Source organism: Pleurodeles waltl, chromosome 3_2, assembly GCF_031143425.1.
Source record: "Pleurodeles waltl isolate 20211129_DDA chromosome 3_2, aPleWal1.hap1.20221129, whole genome shotgun sequence".
In the NCBI taxonomy this organism is placed as follows: Eukaryota; Metazoa; Chordata; class Amphibia; order Caudata; family Salamandridae; genus Pleurodeles; species Pleurodeles waltl.
The window spans coordinates 81954541-81974145 of NC_090441.1; positions in this window are offsets into that span (position 1 = coordinate 81954541).

The window sequence follows — 19605 nt, forward strand, 5'->3', positions numbered from 1 at the left end:
TTAAACGAACTGTTGTGTAAATGATTTACCAGCTGAGCTGTGCCATGTTTTCTTTTCAGGGCAGTTAAATAAAATAAACCATTACATACAGTGTGAGTATTACTAAAACCTATATTTTTGAAGCACCGTTTTATCTGAAACCTTTTTGCACATTTGGTAGCAGTCTGTCTTGTATTGCATGTAATGCAAGTTTAACAAAATGACTTACACGTTCTCGGAGCATTCTATCACAGTTCTCCAGTGTCACAATTCTCCATTGCACCAACCAAGATTTTATTCTATGGCTTTTTAGTTACACACAGACCTCTCAGTGCATTCATTTTTTAGAGGTTTCCTAATACACAATAGCGTGCTTACCACTGATTAACTTAACTTTGTATGTTTTTCTTTTTCATTTAATCCATGAGTTATTATATATGTAGGTACCTGAGGAGACTATTTTTTTTTTTTTTTAGCCACACCTTTGACCTCCACACTCATTGACCTCGCCCCCATTACATGCAGCATCACAGTTCCCATACTTTTTTAATGCACTTTGACTTCTGGATTCTCAGCCTGTAGATAGCAGCAACCCTTGCATTTTTAGTCTTTGATCCAGTGTTGCTGATGAGGGCCTTATTTTGTACAGTCTTTGTAATGTACAATGGTTTTCCAGTAGTCAGCCTTAGCCTGTAATAAAATGTGTAACCTAAGTGATTGATCTCCTGCTTAAAACTTGAATATATGTTATTTGTGTGACCAGAGAGAGAGAGATCTGTTTTTAACATCTGCAGCCTACCTCTCCAAAAAATAGAATTAAATTACTCTTTATGTCCATGTAACCATATTGTTACACAAAAAGTTCCAGGCAGTTGTTTAGTTAGCTCGAATTGACTTACACGCACCAGCAGCAATCACCAGCAACATCGCCCCAACCCAAGAACTGTGCAACAAACTCTCAGCCATCCACACCAGCTTTGACCCACAATGAGACCCCTTCAACCTAGCAATAATCCTTCCTGCATCAGACAAAAACAGCACCCTGACAATATGGAGCCCTATCACCAAAGAGGAAACCACAGCGTTCATGAAGACCATCCACTCCGGGGCCCTATTGGACCCTTCCCCCACCACGCCATTGACAAAGGTTCAACCACCATCAGCAAAGCTCTCACTGCCATTCCCAATACTTCCATCAACAATGCCACATTTCCAGAAGCCTGGAGGCATGCAAGTGATAAAGCACTCCTGAAGAAGCCCTCTGCAGACCCATCCAAACTTACGAACTACTGACTGATCCCTCTCTTTCCTTACCCAGCCAATATCCTAAAGAAAGCCATCAACTGATACCTCACAAACCACCTCACCAACCACCAGCTCAGTGCCACACAGTCAGGCTTAATCACAGCACAGAGACAGCCCTCAAAGTGGCAACAGACAATATCTGGATGATCCTTGACAGAAGAGATATTGCATGCCTCATCCCACTCGACTTCTCTGCAGCCTTCGATGCAGTCTTCCATCCCATCATGATCAGATGGCTTTACAGGGCTGGCATCCAAGGACTCATCCTCCTATGGGTGTGTAATTTTCCTACTGGAAGAACATGCCACCCTAGTCCTCAGAAGCCATGCAAGGTTCCTCGCTCACCCCAACCCCTTTCGTCATCTACATAGCGCACCTGGCAGACGTCATCCATGTTCAGAACATCGATATACTCACCTACGCTGATGACACAACTGATTTTTGTCCCTTTCGAGCAAAACACCCAAAATCAGGAACAACTTCAACTTGTGCATGACTGAAGTGCCACTTGGATGAAGTCCAGCTGCCTCAAACTCCACTCAGACAAGACTGAAGTGGTAATTGTCGGAAAGGATACCTCAAGGGGGACTCTTCCTTGTGGCCTACGGACCTAGGACCCATCCTCATCCCCCAGCACACTAGCAAGCAACCTCCGGATCATCATCAACAGCAAACTGGACGTCTGCCCAAGTCATGCTGTCACCTCGGCCTCCTTGAAGTGGCTACCTAACAACACCAGGAAAACTGTCACCCAGGCCCTCATCACCAGCAAACTAGACTACGGGAACATCCTCTCCCCAGTAATCACTAACCAACTCACAAAAAGACTTCAGACCATCCAAGACAAAGCAGCCAGACTGGTTCTCAACCTCCCACAGCGGTCTCACATTGCACCTCATTCTAAAGCAACTACACTGGCTCCCTGTGCATCAGTGCTCACTTTTGGATCTCCTCACTCAAATATACGAAGCTCTACACAACACACGCCCAGCCTTACTGAACAGCTACATTCAGTTCCACCAACCCTCCAGGCACCTGCGCTCAGTCAGACTCTCACAGGCTAATGTACCAGCTTATGTGAAAGCAGGTCAGGAGATTATGCCTTCTCACACATCACCCCTAAACCACAGAATGACCTCCCACTCCACGTTGAGGCCTCCTCATCACTTCCTGAATTCCGCAAGAAGCTGAAGGCCTGTCCTTCCAGGTAGGTCCCTTGAGGCAAGTCCCACAGACCTACAACACACCAGGGTACCCTCAGGGGTGATGTGGTACTATAAAAATACACATACAGTTGTTCATGTGGAGAGCTTTATAGGTGATGCAGTTTGTTTGGTGTATGCTTTTTCATTCCAGGGGTGGACTTTTAAAGGAGGCAAGAGCCAGAGTTGTGTAAAATCTTACATATTGTCTATGCGGTGTACTAAGACAAACAATGTAGCCCAGGCATTATGGATGATTTATTTTTTATTTTTTTACAAATGCTGACCTAGGACAAACTGTATTGGTTTTTTTTGTGGAAAGCACATGCTTATGTGGCGCAGTTCTGCATTGTGCAAAGTTAATTCAATATAGTAATAGATAAAAGCACCTTGTGATGTAATAATCCTCTTTATGAAAGAGTTCCAAACATATATTTAACAAGCATTGACAAAGCCAATCGGTCTTGTTTTGAAGCATTGTCATTTGAAAAGTTGCAGTCATCTCCTTCTTGATGCAGGTAGCACTACCAAAGGTAGGGAACAGTGAGATGTATGGGTAGGAGGAAGTATCAAGGAGCCAGCACACAAGTGAAAGAGGAAGGGGTGGGAGAAAGCAATCAGATGCAGATACACGAGCGGAAAGATGAATGCATATGTGTCCCCTTTGAGTGATAAGAGTCACATGCAACAGAGACATGCAATAGGAAACAAGTTCCCTGACATGAGCAGTGGAAGGATACATTTCAACCAAAAATGTAGTGAGTAAAATACTCCCCTGGGCAGGGCAAACGCAGGAAAGAGAGGAATTCCCTTGAATTGGAAGCAAGCAGCTGAAATAGACAACAACGCCAGTGACTCATGAGCAAGGGCAGAACTAAAGACCACTCTATGAATATGTTCAGTATCGGTAAACCTGTCCGTAGCGAGAGCTGAAAAGTGCATTAAGTGATCATTGCAACTTCCTATTTTGTTATTATGCTGCATCACCAAAATGGACAACCCGTGTGTCTCATTGGCTTTTCTATTGTAAGGCAAAGTTAAAATACTACACACAGATTCTGTCTGAGGTTAGAAAAAAAGTAACACCATATACAAATTGTGAATTCCATAGACCACGTTCTACACCTGCGTACATGCGTGTGGCTTTTTGTGTACATAATATGATTATACTATAATATATACATTAACGTCTATATTCTGACCTATATTTTCACATAATATACATATAAATGATATATCGACGTTCAGAGACACGAATGTCCTTAAGATTCAAAAGTGTGTGTGTGTGAGAGAGAGAGAGAGAGAGAGAGAGAGAGAGAGAGAGAGAGAGAGAGAGAGTTTATTTTAGTGAGACCGCACTATGTACATTAGGAGAGACGAATGCATAGTGTGTATGTGTAATGCAGTGTATGCATAGCAATGAGAGGCAAGTGATAGTGTGTATATATATATATATTCATATTCATGTGACAGCATCCATATAACTGCATGTGGGTTTCACCGTATTTTTTTGTATGTGTGCATAGTTGTATATTCGTTCTAATATTTGACTCTGCTTCCATCTGTGCATATAAACATGTGTACCTTGGCATGATTATTTATATAATATTATATATTTATATAATACACGCATATATTGCTATCTAGCTATTTATAAATCAGCTCTTGCCCACGTTAACAATGAAGAATACTGTAGGTCGAAAACTCCTAAGTGGACCTACACACCAGGGATTAACTGCACGCAACACACCTCTCTTGAATTGTATTCCGGTAGACTCCATCTTTAATCACTCAACATACAAAGCAAATGTGAGCGGGAAGGACGGAAATGGTGTGTTGCAGTGTTTTTCGCCACAGGCGTTTACGTTCTTTTGGTACCCGCGAGAGAGTGGTAACCCACCACTGACACAGAAGCCCTTCTTGGGACAAGGCTGTTTATCCTCCAGGCTCAAGCACTCCTGGAAGGGAGAAAGTGACAAGTCCAGCTCGGATGCTGTGATTTAACAGAACAAATTAAAGACCCCGACAACAGTGTAACTGGTAAAAGGAATGCATAAAAAGCCTGCACGGGATCCCCACTGACTGCTGAGGACATTCTAAGGGGGGAATAAGTAACAGGTGAGCTGCCCATCTTTCCATTATCACTTTACAGGCCTCTTGGTTAGGGATTGGGGGAGATTATGAGCAGTGGAGTGCATTTTTGGGGTTGCATTCCATAGTCTTCTCTAAATCAGGTCATCTTAAAAGATATAGCTCGATTGGAAAGCGAGCTTCTCGAGTATGATTAAGATGTGGTACTGTTTTTGACTTCCAACCCGTTTGCTATCTCCTGGATTAAGCATCGACTTGCTTGTTGTTGCTACTTTTGTGAGACAAGTTGAGAGAATAAATAGCTTTTTTTGTTCAAATGGAGTGTAATAATCCCAGGCCATATAAAAGCAATGATACACAGCAATATCCGCCAATGATACGGCCCAATAAACACTTACTGCCGCAGTACCCAAAGAAAAGGTTTTGCAATCTTCCTTTGTTTTTCTCAATGAAGAACATATTGCTGCAGTTTAGGAAGATGCTCAATACAGGTAGCTAATGCTATGAAAAAAAGAGAAAGAAAATCTGTACCAAACTTCTACCAAGGTAGGCAACTGATTGGGCTGGGCAGACAACTGACGTACATATGGTTGACACAGAAGGCCAGACTCTTAGGGGCTTATTTACAAGCCCCTTGTGCTGCTGGTGCGTCACTTTTTATGTGGGGAAAACGTGCCAAATTGGCGGCACGAGGGGCTTGTAAATAAGCCCCTTAATGTTTAAGTGATGTGTACAGTCAAACTTGTATGTTTTAAGCTGTCTGCCCTGGATATGGAGCACTATGTAGAGTGTTTTTCTTCTTTTTACAGCTACATCCTCCGATTGCTTTCGTCAGCTTACATCCTTATATTGCCTGCTATCTCAGAAAGCTGCCTCGCACTGTACTCCTAAAACTTTGCCTGAAAAAAATAAGTGATCACTTCCGCGTGATTCCCTTCAGCCTGATTCCTCTTCTTTCTTTCTTTCTTTCGAGTGACACTTCTTACCTTCCGTCCTCTGCATCTTTTCTATTTTCTGACTGTAGCCTCCTCGCCCTCATGCTTGTCTGCCTTAATCTCTCATTTTAATCCTGCTAAAGGCTGACACCTAATTTCATAGATCGTAAAACCCAGGCTCATAACCTAACATTACCTAATCTCTGCCAGCCTCACTATCTCACCAAACAGTCACCTGAAACCACATACCCCTACCCACTAACGATCACACCTAACTGGTGTTAATATAGTCTACCACAAAGTAACTGGAGTAAATGCATTCAATTTTTTTTTCTTACGAGCACGAGTAATCACAATAACCAACATTTAACCACTGGATTAACCACTAACCTTGGGTTCCAGAGTAGCATGCTATTCATTGTAAAGCACTTCAACACTTCACCCGGGGTAGTAAGCGCTATATAAAATGCCATACAATCAATGTGGTCCAGTCCAGTGGTTACATTTTATTCTTGTATCTAGGATAGTTTACATCTAATTTCAGTTTAGCACTACATTCTAATTCTAAGATGACCCGCAACATAATGTATAGCCAGTGGAGCAGGTGCAGATGTCAGTCTCAGGTTTCTTACTTCAACAAGCTTGGTTTGGTCTTGGGCAAATCTTACTCTCCCTGTGCTTTGATCCACTAATCTGACAGTATGACACTTTGAAACAGGCTTAATTGAAGAAGAGGCGTATTTCCATTGCAAGACCCAACATGTTTGTTTTCACATATTTTGTATTTGCATCTCTAAAGCTGAATGTGCCCCTGAAGCTGTTTTGTGAAGAACACCTCCTGGCTTCTCCTCTCTTACCAGAAACCGACAGGCACCTCTTTTACAGCTCATCTAGGAAGAGAATGTGACCTAGAGCTGCTGACTTTGAACCTGGGGCATCACAGGGTCGAGTCTTAGGGACAGCTCAATTTAATCTCCCTGGACCTAAAGAAAAAAAAGTGAAATGTATCTTTGTGTGATGTAACTGGTGCCTATGTAATGGGCTCCAGTGCTTTTGGGTCGAGTTTGTGCTATTAAAAAAAAAAAAAAAAAAAAGCGGCTGGGGCACACAGCCGGACAGCACGAGGTGGCCCGCGTGGCAGCACACATTCGCCCATCTTGCTCGTCTATGTGTAGCAAAAAGCAGGGCATTTGGCATACCATAGAAATTCATTTTTGGCAGTAGGATGGTGCAGCAGAAAACGGGACGGTTTGGCCACCCTACTAACCGGCACCAGTGTAGTCCCGAGGCATGAGAGCAGGTGTCCTCGTTGTAATGCACTCACTGGCCGCAAGGTGACACATGGAACCAGCTATTCCGAAAATGAAAAGTGATTCATTGTTAACATTGGTCTTTTGCTGGGACTCCCAAGCACTTATCTCCCCTAACTACAAAAAGGCAACTTCAGTATATAATTTGAACCAATTGCTAGGGGGCGCCGCCGCTATTTGTTTTTAGGGGAATGGGATATTTGACAATTATCCCACGAACCGCCAAAGATTAAAATTAAACTAATAATATGGTTCTTAAACCACTGGCGCTACTTAACGGTAGAATTACAAACTTCATCAGTTGTGACTCAAATAGTATTTTGGATGATTATGTTACATGCCCTAAAGTCAACCACATCAAAGTAGTACTTCAGTCACAATAAATGTCGGCCTCTGTGGATTACCGTCCTGCGCCTGTGGTGTAAGTGGGCCACATGCGTGGCGAAAGTGGGCCAGGATGGTGGCCGATGTTACCAGCATACCTTCTTCCAAAAAAAAAAAAATGAGAGTCCTGCAATTTTTTCATTTTTTTTTAAAAACAAATTAACTACAGGAGAGCCTACTTTGTTTTGTTATCGAAGCATCTCTGTTGACTAACTTGGAAAACACGAAGACGAGGCGGGGGTGGTAGGTCTTCTAAGAAGAAGGAATGCCATCTCACAATACGAATTTATATCCCACAACAAACCTAAATATGTGCATGCAAAAGAAAAAAAAAACAACTAATGGATTAAAGCGCCGAGAGAACGCACAAATGCACCCATGCGGTGCTAAAATTAAAATGTTATAAAACATGCTCAATCAAAGCAGGCCGGGACCAAATATTTGTGAAGCGGGAGCAAAAAAAACCAAGCATTTTCAATGCAACGGGTCTTGCGTTTGATCGAGTTAGAGCTATTAGCGTTGTAAATTCCTAACTTGACTTTGCTTGCCACTTAAATTGAAAATGAAAAGTAAAACAGTTGAGCAAGCCGATTTAAAGCGCCACGGCTGCCTTGAGCATGAGCACAAAGGAGAGACACAAAAATAAGTTTGCTTGCAATCAAATATATTGGCAGCCGTGCAATTATCCATGTAACAGGGGCAGTCTGCAGGGCGGTAAAACTGCCTCAAGGAGGGACAAACAGAAAGCAATTACCAATGATAACAAGGGATTTTTGAATGGGAAGTCCATTAACATGGGCGTGCGGTGGGCCCACAATGCTTACTACAGGTCAAAGCGCTTGCACACTCGGCCTAAAGAATATGGAGGAAAGCCATCAAACCAGGCGCAGGAGGCTAAAATAACCAAATCCTTCAATCATGAACAAGTGGCAGACAGAGCGGACAGAACAGCTAAAAGTATTGCTAACAATACTTGCCGCGAATCTTGAAAAGGTGTTGAAGGTTATTCATGAAGTCTAAATGCAATAAATGTGCCATTGTTTCCTTTAACAGTGCATTGTAATTTTCAGAAGGAAGCTGAAGGAACAGATGTGCAGCTGTTTCCAGTTACCTGTAGCCGTGTGGTACAATGGATTGTAAAGCAGTACAGGGTCTTTACTGAGTAATTTTGGCAGGTACCTCTGCCCTACCCCTGCAGCCTGCAGTCTACCCCAGATGCAGTGACCTCCCCAACATCATGTCCTCCGCTTACTCCTCCCTTCCAGAATGGAAGAACAGTTTTGCAGCCTTTGGGAAAATTTGAGCATCTGTCTGCTCAACGTGGCAGGCACGGGATCCAAGTAGTGGAGGGAGCCGGAATTACAATCTGTAACTCCCAACTCTCTCTGCTCCCCACTCCGTCTCTCTGCTGGGAGCAGACAGTGGACTGTGTTGCCTGACAGTAACAGATAAATTACTTTAATTATTTCATACTTTACTTTTGCTTCCCTACATGATCTGACCTTTGTCCCAAAAACCGGGACATTTATTTAATTATCTGACCTTTGTCCCAAAAACCGGGACATTTGTTTAAAATTAAGAGAAGCGTCGGGGCACTGGGACAGTCCTCTAACAACCGGGACTGTCGGAGAATATCCAGGACATCTGGTCACCCTAGGGTAAACATCAATTGTGAGGACATATCACACTGTGTGCGTGCAGAGGAACTCTTGTAGTGAGTGCAGAACTAAGATACAGAATGACAATGAAATCTGTAGGTTGCAGTGATACCCTCACCTACATCTGTAACTCCATATACATACTGATTAAATAACTTATATTGCAGATATTGGCTGGTGAGAAACTCAGCCCACGGACTGCACTGGGACTTGTGGCCCCTCAGAGCTGGCCGATTGCCCATATAACCACTCCCAACAGTGGTCTCAATGTGGTTGACTTCCAGGTGGTTTCGACTGATGAGAGTCAGTTTGTGTGATGATAAGGGGGAGTCTGATGGTGATTGCCATATTTCTGTGGCCACAGAGCACTTGGTGGACTAGACTTTAAGGGTATTTAGGAGTCAATTGCAGCAGAGGAAGGCACCTCCCAGACTCCACTGGTGAGGATGAGGGCTACAATAACCATATTACATAGACTTATTTCAGTGCATCAGTGATTGAGACACCCTTAAGGGAATGGAGTGGAACTCCGTTTGTCTGCAATTGGGGAGGAAGGATTCTTCTTCTGGATTAAGAATAGAGCATTTCCCACTTTCCAGAAGTGGACCAGGGATGATTCTGGGGGTATGTTGGAGCAGCGGAGGAGTTACACAGAGTGATTTACCCATTTATATGCTCTCAGGCACCAAATGTGCATGATTCAGCTTTCCTCAACAAAATGTCTTCAGTGATTGGGAAGTTTGAAATATTGCACCTGGCGTGGATGGGTGAATTCAAATATATCTTGGATTCTGGAAGAGACATCTCAAGGGCTACATTGAGACTATTAGGTACAGTGTCTGAAACATGCTTGAAATGACTTAAAATTAGCAGCGATCTCTCTGGAGAACTTGAGAAGAGGACAAAAGGGTATCCTCTTTCTTTTCAGTAGTACAGTACATACTTGGAAGAGTCAATTTATATAGGAATATGACAAGATCATCCAACGAATAGGGCGAAACTGTATTCTAGGTCAGTGAAGACCTGGCCTGGCTGTTCAGGCTGGACCGTTCCCATTGGAGCAGGGACAAGATTGATTTGCATTTTGCTGGCCCTAATCTGAGGCAGCATGGTGGGCAAAAACATGTTGGGTTGGAATGCTTCCCAAGTGATTTCCAGAGGTTATACTTATTATAAGCATTCCTCCCATTACCTTTTGAGTTTTGGATATCGCACCGTAAGTGGGCATGGGTATGCCTAGACCTGTGTCCCATGCTCACTGTGTCACCGGAATCAAAATACACCTCACTGAAGAGCCCCAATCAGCAAAAAAAAGTCTTTTTGTTGCTAATGTTCTGGGTTATGGGAAAACCTAACCTGGCAGTTTGGACTGGACTGTTCCTCTTGGAGCAGGATCAAGATTGATTTGCATACGGCTGGGTCCAAATTGAAGTGGCATGGAGGGCAAAAGAACAATGGGATGGAATGCTACCTAAGCGATTGTCAGTAATTACACATTTTAGAAGCATCACTAATTGAGTGCTTGATATAATGCTTAAGTGGCAATGGTTATGCTAGACATGTGTCCCAGGCCACTGGAACCAAAATACAACTGACTGAAGCGCCCCAATCAGCAAAAATCATTTTTGGGTTAGTAATGTTCTGGGTTCAGGAAGGACCTACCTGTCAGTTTGAAATGGACTGTTCCAATAGGAGCAGGGTCAAGACTCAAACAATCAAGGATTTATAAAGTGTGGCAACTCACCCATGGGGCTCTCAAGGTGCTGGAGTTGCTAACTGCTTCATGGTGCTCTCTTCATTCAAACAGCCAGGTCTTGTGCTCTTTCCTGAATTGCCAGAGCGATGAGGCAGTCCTGTGGTGCACGTTAAGGTTATTCCAAGGGTTGGGTGCCAGGTGTGAGAGTGAGAATGAGCACCCTCTGCTGTTGCCTCAGCAGATCCAGGGGATGTCTGCTAGGAAGACATAGGTGATTTGTAGGTATGAGGTCAGTTGACGGAAGGTCATGCGTTTGTTAATGTATACTGGTCCTTCGCTGTACAGTCTTTGTATGCGTCTTTGTATGCCTGGGTCAATATCTTGAACAGGCTTCTCTTCTAGACCAGGAGTCAGTGTAACTTTTTGACGTGGGGTGTGAAGTGGGTCTGTCTGGGAAGGTTGAGTATGAGTCTTGCTACCACGTTTTGTATCGTCTGCAGTCTCTTCAGGAGGCCTGTGGTGATTCCTTAGTAAAATGTGGCCCCGTAGTCCAGTCTGCTGGTGAGAAGGGCTTGCGTGACAGTCCTTCTGGTGTTGACTGGATGCCACCTGCAGCTCTTGTGGCACATGCATAGGGTGTGGAAGCAGGTGGATGAGACTGTGTTTACCTGTTTCTTCATAGATAGCTTGCTGTCCAAGATGATACCTAGGCTGCGGGCATGATATGTCGGGGCCAGGTATGGACAGAGTTCAGCAGGCCACCATGCGCCATGGTGAGGTGCTGTTCTCAAAGATGAGGGCTTTGGTCTTCTCCGTGTTGTGTTTGAGATGGTTGTCCTTCATCCAGTCAGCGATGTTCATCATACATCTGTGGAAGTTGGCTCTGGTAGTGGAGGGGTCTTCTGACAACAAGAGGATGAGCTGGGTGTGATGTTGACTCAGTGCATCTGGCAGTGTTTGCCAGGGGAGTCATGTGTGTGTTTAACAGGGTAGGGTTGAGGGACGGCACAGATGATCTTATTGGGTTTCGAGGTGAAAGGTGGAAGACAGATTCTCTGGATTCTTCCTGTGAGATAAGAGGCGATCCGTTTGAGGGCATCTCCCTGAATTCCGATGTGGTGGAGTCTGTTGATCAATATGTATTGGGATATGGTGTTGATGGCAGCTGACAGGTCCAAGAGCGTGAGGGCTGCCATTCCACTGCAGTCCAGGAGGGCCCTGATGTCATTGGTGGCTGCGATCAGGGCTATCTCAGTGTTGTGGTTGGGCCAGTCCCTGACTGAGAGGAGTCCAGGAGTTTGTTGTGTTTCAGGTGTTCGGTGAGTTGCTGGTGATAGCCTTCTCAAAAACCTTTGCTGGAAATGGGAGCAAGGAGATGGGCCGGTAGTTCTTTCGTTCTCCTAGGACAGCGGATGGTTTCTTTAAGAGGGCTCTCACTTTAGGTTGTTTCCAGCACTCAGGGAAGGAGGCAGAGATGATGGAGGTGTTCAGGACTTTCTTGAGTTTGTCGCAATAGTCTTGCTTCTGAGGTTGAAGACGTGAGGAGTCCCTAGGTGCTCCTAAGTGCATGTAGTTCCTGATGGAGATTGTGGCTTGAGTTGTGAGAGGGTCACTGGGTGAGCAGATGTTTGGGGTTTGTGTTTGTGGGTGTGAACAGGCTGATGCTGTCAGCGGCGGTGGGTTGGGGTTCGAAATTTTCATAGGTGATTGAGATCTTGTTGTGGAAGAAACCTTACAGGGTGTCAAAGGGGGTGATGTCATTCTCGGTGGCTGCAGGATTGGAGAACTCCTTCACAATGGTGAAGGGCTCCTTGCTGAGGTTAGTGCTGGTTTCTATGTGATCTGCTAGGGTGCTCTTCTTTGTTTCTATCAAGAGGCAGTGGTACTGGTTGAGTGTTATCTTGTAGGTGGTATGGTCTCCTGTCTTTGCGGGTGCTCCACTTTCTTTTTAGTTGCTGGCTGTTGCGTTTGGTGGATTTCAGCTCTGTAGTGAACCTTCTGGAAGGTTTTGGGATTTTGGTTGAGTTGGCCTGGGCGATTGTGTCAACGCATTCTGTGATCCACTTGGAGAACTACTTCGCAGCCTGTTCTGGGTTGGATGTTGTGCCTGTGAGATGGGAATTGAGAGTGTTGTTCCACTGGTCTTCTGATATATTTTTCCAGTTTCTACGTGTGGAGTTGAGGGGTATAGTGTCAGTGTTAGTAGGTTCTGAGGTGTTTAAGTGGACGCTGTAGTGGTCTGTCCAGGTGAGCTGTGAGAGGTGGCTGTACCTGACTCTGTTGCTGGATGTGAAAATGGGGTCAAGCATGCCCTGTGATGTGGGTGGGTTATTAACAAGTTGCTTGAGGCCTATGTTGCTCAGGCTTTCCAGGAGGTCAATAGTGTTAATGTCGCTAGGGTCGTCGAGGTGGAAGTTTAGATCTTCTAGGAAGAAGTGCTCAGAGTTGATAGCGATCAGGGTGATGAGGTCAGAGATGGCTTTGCAGAAGCTGAGGCATGGGCCTGGTGGTCTATAGGCAAGGGTGGTGCTTTTTCCGTCTGTGTGGAGTTGAAAGTTGAGATTCTCCATTATCAGAGTCGAGGTATCTGAGGAGGTCATGCAGCAGATGGTGTCCTTGTAGATGATGGCAATTCCACCTCCGTATTTGTTGCTTTGGTCCTGGTGTGTTATCTTGTGGCCTTCGGGGGTGGCAATGTTCCCCGTGGATGTAGGGGTCAGCCAGGTCTCTGTGAGGAAGATGACGTCTGGGGCGAGTGATGAGATCATGTCCCAGATCTCTGTGATGGGTATGCTGAGCGACTGTGTGTTGAGTAGAATGTACTGGAGTTGTGCAGTGGCGGTCTCGGTTAGCATGGTGGATGCAGTTGGGTTTGCGGTGTCTCCAGTGTTGTTTGTTGCTTCAATGTTGCAGGGGGAACGGCAGTGCTGGGAGGAGAATGGTCCTCTCGTGGTGTGTGGAGAGATGCAGCAGCAGTTGTTCTAGAAGCTTCAGGGATTCAGGGCTCTGAGATCTGCTGTGGTGTAGCTGTGCAGAGTGGAAAAGCCAGGGTTCCTGGCACTGGGCGCGGTCCATGCACGGACGGGCACAGAGAGGCTTGCCTTTGGCACTCCTGTTGCACGAGTCCACCCTGCGGCCTCCATAAGCAGTCCTAGGAGGGCAAGGAGTGGGAAAAAACAAAAGCAGAACAGCAAAACACACTGACAGGCACAACAGCAACCACAGTACAGGCAAATGTGGACCAAGGCAGTCCCAAGTCACCGGTGAGCGATCAGCAGCGGTGGGGAAATGGCATGCTGATTAGCATATGGCTGGGTCCAAATTGAAGTGGCATTGTGGGCAAAAGAACGATGGGTTGGAATGCTACCTCAAGCAAATTGCCAGTGGTTACTCTTATTGCAAGCATTCCTCCCATCACCTTTGTGTGTTTGATAATCCAAAGACTAACTGAGTGATAATGTGCTCAAGGATGTGACAGTAGTAATACCTTATGTTATAAAAGTCACATTCACACAAACTGGCCTCAATAAGTCAAACTACTTTATTTAAATTCATATTATAAAGCAACATTTTTATAGGCATCACCATAAGCATTTTTTGTTAAAATAGGTCATCTGCCAGCTTGTCCTATCAGGTTATCAAGCACAAATACAGAAATGCTGAAATTCTTATTTTTAAGGTCAAGCAGTTAAAAAAAAATTAAAACATATATTTTGGATGCCAAATGACTTAAAGTCTGTGATAAAGAAATAAAGATTTTGCCCACTGGACGTTCATAAAGCGAGTAATGGCGCAAACATGTATTGAGAAGGGCATTCTAATCATATAATGTCACATAAAAATTGCTTAGTAACAAGAAGAGTTGAAATAAACTATCCTAATATCACAATCCCCAGCAGCCAACCTCCAATTCCTAAAAAAATCATGGAGCCCAGTGAGTTGTGAATTTGATAAGAATCAACTTCTTGAGTGGCTGAAAGTGCATGAAAATTTCCTCAGAACTTGAATACCTTGATAGGATCCACCCGAACCATGCACCACTGATGTCTGATCTTTGGGTGGGTAGTAATCCCACATCGATTCCTCCTTGAAAATTGCTTTCCAAAAGATTAAGGGATAAAGGATGCAGCATTGAGTAGTAACTTGAGGGAAAATGTAAGACAGTTACTGTAGGAGTATACTTCTGCAGCTCTGCTGTTTAGGATGAGAGGCATTTAAATTAATGGGATTAGCAGATTTACATTCCATGTGCACGGAATAGATAATAATAAAAGACATAGCTCTGTAAGAAAGGGTAAAAATAGTAGCCCAACTAGCTAAGTTCCTCCAGACTCTGAATCTATGACTAAGTACATTACTTAGGCGTTGTAATATGGGAGAAAAGGCGGACAAGACACTGATCTGGTTGTCTTGTAGTCTTTTTTCCATGCCACTGGCTGTGGTTCCAGAATGTATATGTGTCATATAGAACTTTGAGCCAGGGCAGTTCTGCAAAGTTAAACCTGGATGCTGCTCTGGACGTTTGGTGTGTTCTGTGGAAGAATAAACAACTTGACTTCCATGAGTTGTGTACTGGCATACTTCACAACACCAGCGACAAGCTACCTGGAAGGAGACAGACGGCCACCAACCTCTCCTTGATGAGACCGATGTGCAGAGGAGGTACTCTGAAACCTATTGCAGTGCATTGCACATTACAAAGTGAACATGATCAGACGGTGAGGATCCACCTGCGAACATGCCACGAAGTGGAGGCGCGACATGGGCGCACATGATAAAGGCTAATAGTACCTGGAAGTAAGTGGACGGTTGGAGTATGGCATGGCTCCTTCCGCGTGTCATTCGCGCGCCTGGCGCGAGGGTGCCTAAGCTCCAGCCGCAGGCATTGCACACTCTGCATAAGCATTTGGAGTGTGCATGGCCGTGCCATCAGTACGCTGCACTGCCATTACTCTAACTGACGGTCTAACATTGTGCGCAGCTACCATAGTGAAATCATCATGCACAGTCAATCTGCCATCTATATTTGGGATCGTAAAAGCACAGGAGAGTGTCCAGTGGCGGTGAACTTGTAATGATCTCTTAGCTGTGTCCTGTCAGCAAAACTGTTGAAGAGAAGTACCTTAATTGCACTGAGGTACCTGTTTCCTAACTGAAATTTTGTCTGATTCGAATTTGTGAAAACTATTATGCTCAACAGTTGAAACGGTTCAATAATTTCCAATTTCCAATTAACCTACGTATACCTACCAGGTGTTACTCATACAACCTTCTGTATATTGTGGAACGCATGTTGAGATGCCTTATATTGAATAGTTGGGAATTGTTTTCTCTTTCTTGAGGGTTGCATACACCAGGGCAGCCTTAGTGTGGATACTTTGTATACAATTTGAAACAAACTTGCAGTATTTCAAGCATGGCAGCAGCTAGCCTGTCTAGGCCACCAGTTTTAGTTCCAGTGAAAGGAGACCAATATTTCCTTGGAAACGCTGGAAAAAAACTTTTTGATTCTCACCTGTTAGCAATAGATGGTGAGAAATATTCAACAGCTAAAAAGCAAGGGGTTGCTACATAATGTGAGCATGGAAGGAAGAAACATGTTTGACAGTTTGGAAACCATATCTGTGGGTAATGCTGAAGGAGAACCAGGAGACATATGAAATGTCTGTTATGATGTTGGATAAACACTTTGATTCCAGATCCAATGTAGTTTTGAAAAGACACAAATTATTTGCAAGGATTGAAAGGAAGAAAGAAAGTGTTGGATACTATATTGCATGTTTGCGTACCCTTGCACGCACATGTGATTTTGGTGATCTTAATGACTCACTAATTGGGGCCCAATTGGTGCGTTGTACCAATAGCAGACATGTATAAGAAAAACTCTTAGCGAAGAATCCTGACTTGTGGTAAGTGTTGCTATAGTGGAGAGCCTGAAGACCAACAATTGGATATGGCAAATAAGTGAGAGTAGTTGGCATGGTGGTTCACATGCGGAGGCCATGGAGTGAGTGAATGAGTCTGCTCAGAATGAACATGGAAGGAAGATGACTTGTGAATACGAAGGACAAGAATTTGACAGATGTCAAAATGAGATGTTATTGTTGTGGTAACCCAGGGCATTTTGCTAAAAGTCCTAACTGTTATGCCAGAACCTCAATGCGTATGGAAAAAGGGCCACAATGCATCAGTCTCGAAGAATGACAAGATTCACAGTGTGGAAACTGTGCCTGAAGGTGTAAGTAAAATGATATTCATTGTAAAATCGGGTGCATGTGCAGTGGAAGGTCTCATCGGAATGCCTAAGTGCTACATTAGGAGAGAGGACAAATCCCTTAAAGGCTTACAGACTCAGGTTCCCCAAAACACATTGGGTGGGGATGAGAACTGGGAGGAGGTTCTTGGAGATTGTGCCCTGTTGCCACCTGACATCAATCCTGTAAGTTATGGTGGTACTAAGATTGATGTTTTGGGATACAAGGTCATGAGGACAGAGTTCCAAGGCAACAAACCTGTTGGGAAGGTTTATGTTGATAAGCAGGATGACAGCTTGGGCTGACGACATTAACATGACATGGTTATTATGTTAAGTCCCAACTCTCTTCACCAAGCCCAGGTAGCTTTAGTAATTCTGAACATCAGGACATCTATGATGAATTTCCCATGGTTTTTAACAACACTTTAGGATTATTATTATTGTTTAGGGTCGGGTGCACTCCACTATGAGGCTAGGTGGATCGTAGAAGGAGAAGGTGACCACAGACACATCCATTCTGCTGGACATGGTGTCCTGCTGGGGTGCCCTTCAGGTTCAGACGCCTTCCAAACCAGGCATTGAATGAGTGTCAAACCTTACACTGAATATACTAATGGTTACTGCAATGTGTGTATATTAATTGCCTTGTTATATTTTCAAGTTGATGGATGTTTACAATTTTTTTTTATAATATATTGTTTATGGTGCACATAATTTGCATGAACTCCCAATATTTTATAGTAGTATAGTATTTAATATGGTGTAGTGGGTATATAAAAAGATGCTCTTATTTGTTCCACTGTGCTTCCTTTTTACTGTGAGTAGTATCTTTAAATGAAACTGTTTCTTTCAACAGGTTTACATCCACAAATATGCATACACAGATTCTCAACCTGTTGTATCCCTTAAACTCCTGCATGAAAACTGACCTTCCAATCACTTATGTTTTTTAAATCAACCTCTGGTTCTTTGTACCTACCTTCTGTCTCCCTCATCTGTGTACAATGTTACTCTAAAAATCGCATGCCTATCTGCCTTAGAGCTCATTTGAAACCATAACAATATTGATTCCAGCTAGTAATTGTGCCTCATTTAGCTGCTTTAATAACCACATCAAATGAAACAAGTCCCCACACAGAATGCAAACTAACCCGATAATCAATTTACTAACTACTAACTAGGCTCTGAGTAGCGTGCTACTCACCGTAAATCGCTTCAATACCTATAGGTAGCAAGTGCTATACAAATACAACATATATATATATATATATATATATATATATATATATACTTATGTATGTTGTGTTTGTGTATTTATACATATATATATATTGATGGGTTTTGAACCCATAATCATAATAAAGAAAAATGCCAATCCGTATGTCCACAAAGTGAGGAAGGTCCCCAAACGGATGTTGGAATCTCTCAGAAATGAGTTGCACAAGTTATTGGATGCAGGAGTTATCTAGGAAATTGAGTCCTAAGAATGGTTATCGCCAGTAGCACCACTGCCCAAAGATTGGGGAAAACAGATAATAATGTGTATAGATCTCAGGGATCTAAACAAGCATATTTGGGTGGATCAGCAACCTTTGTCTAACACTGCAGAATCCTTATCAGGTTTGGGGGGAACATGATTCTTCAGTGTCTTGGACCTATTTTCTGCTTATCATAAGGTCATGTTGCAGGCATAGTAAAGACATCTAACATTCTTTGTCACGCCACTGGGAGCCTGCAGATATTTAAGAATGCTATTGAGCCTGGCATCCGCGGGAGCCTGTTTTTCGAGAATCATGAAAAAGGTGTGTTGAGTCTGCTAGCGCGCCTGGTCCTTAGTAAGTAAACATATAAGGAGACGCGTATAGGCCGATGAACCTTTTGGATCGCATGGAATATCCTAGATATGTAGTGGCTATGGTATCAAACAATCAGCACAACCAATTACTAATATTAAAATCAAAACAATTATAACCATCAATTCCTGAATAACCACAACTCCATAAAGCGTTTTAAACATTTTTATTTCCCTATTAGTTACAATACTAAGTCATCAAGATAGCTTGAACTTTATGTAATCCACAAAGAATTAGTTCATTAATTTCCATCAATATCATAAACTAATTGGAACTGAGAAAACCACATGCTAGGATACTTCAACATAAGCCAATAAAGATAAATACGATGACTTTAATAGCGGAGTTCAGCAGGCAGTTCGTCAGTCATTTGTCACTGTCAAACGACACCCTAGACAGTCTACCTAACCCAGATTACCATCGGCATGTTGGACTTCATGCAAAATAATTGAGAAAACATGAATTTTTAAAAACATCTTGCTATGAGAAAAACTATAAAACAGCGCAGTTGGTACCTAGAAGAAAAGGTACAAGTTCAGTCACAGTGTCATAGCTACGTATCCATGGAATGGATCAGCAACAAAGTCAGTCTTCATCTTCAGGTCATCAATAGATCAGCAACGCATCAGGCTCTCAGAGTGTGAGACCACTGACAGAATTTCGAACCGTGTCTCCTGACGCATCAACGTCTCACTCCTATTCTCCCGAATCTGAAGTCTTAGCTCCTTGACATCACTTTTTATTAGAGTCTCCCCGTCCATCCCCCTAAGTTCCAATTGGTCAGTCAGTCAGCAGATATGAATTTGAACCTATAACATTAATTTACCAAATCTATAAATTTTAATATCAGTCCTTTCACAGCACGCGGATTGGTCCACTATACGATGTCCTCATCATCCAGCTCTTCAGGTATCGAAAATGTTGCATGTTCCTCTT